The sequence below is a fragment of the Pteropus alecto genome, unplaced genomic scaffold, assembly GCF_000325575.1.
Source record: "Pteropus alecto unplaced genomic scaffold, ASM32557v1 scaffold40, whole genome shotgun sequence".
Lineage (NCBI taxonomy): Eukaryota > Metazoa > Chordata > Mammalia > Chiroptera > Pteropodidae > Pteropus > Pteropus alecto.
In genome coordinates this window covers 1522542-1523586 of record NW_006431919.1, presented here as the reverse complement: position 1 = coordinate 1523586, position 1045 = coordinate 1522542, and the positions used below count along the sequence as shown (strand labels likewise).

Here is a 1045-nt window from a genome sequence, read left to right as displayed (position 1 = left end):
CATACTACATGATCCCATTTATATGACATTCTTGAAAAGACAAAGCAATGGAGAGCAGATTGGTTGTTGCCAAAAGGTAAAGCTGGGGGAAGGGTACGACTACAGAGGAGCAACTCAGGGTGGTTTTTGGGCTGATGGAATTAATTTGTATCCTGATTGTGGTGGTTACACATATCTTAAAATCCATAGAAATGTACACGAAAAAGTCAAATTTACTGCACGTTAATTTAAAAAATAAAAAAAATTGAAAATGATCGATGTCATCATTATAAGTCCAGTCCCTCCTCCCTCATTTTTCCTCATTCTCCGCAACTAGAAACTCCTTAGTCTACGGCCATGCCACCCTGATCGTGCCCTATCTCATCTGATCTCGGAAGCTAAGCAGGATTGGGCCTGGTTAGTATTTGGATGGGAGACCACCTAGGAGTACTAGGTGCTGTAGACATTAAAAAAAAAAGAAAGAAAGAAAGAAAGAAAGAGACTCCTTAAGGAAGAGACACTTCTACTCCTAAATATTTGAAGGCATTCTTAATAACTTGGCTTTGTTACTATGCATACAAAGGTGATACATTTTTGTCGAAAAGAAAGGAAGGGAGGGAAGGCAGGAGGAGGAATTCAATCATTACAGAAATATGTAAGGTAGAAAGCAAAAGCCTGCAGGAATCCCACCCCTCAGAATTCACCGCTGGGAGAAGCTGCCACCAGAACCATTTCAAAGCAATTTTATACAGTTGTTTCTTCACAAGTTTCAGAACTCATACTGTGGGATTTACTCTGATTGATTGCTCAGGAAAACATGGAAGTCTCTGGGGAGACGACCTTGAAAGGTTAACATCCTGGATGCCAGCCCATCCTCACATCAAGTCAAAGCATTTCACAGTTGGATGGAGTCTTAGGGTGATCTAGTTCACTAAAGGTCATCCAGTTCCTTCCTGCACCTCTCTGCCACCACCCCCAACAAGGCTCTATATTTCATGGCAGCCTCTTCTCCACACCCTGCCCTCCTCTTCTGTGCCCCAGCTGCCACTTCCCATTCAGCTCGCTC

The 1045-nt window shown here is 42.9% G+C and overlaps 1 pseudogene; it reads left to right on the top strand.

Annotated features, from left to right (window-relative positions):
* Window positions 1-326: 326 nt before the first annotated feature.
* On the top strand, window positions 327-445 carry LOC112475362 (annotated as a pseudogene).
* Window positions 446-1045: the final 600 nt, after the last annotated feature.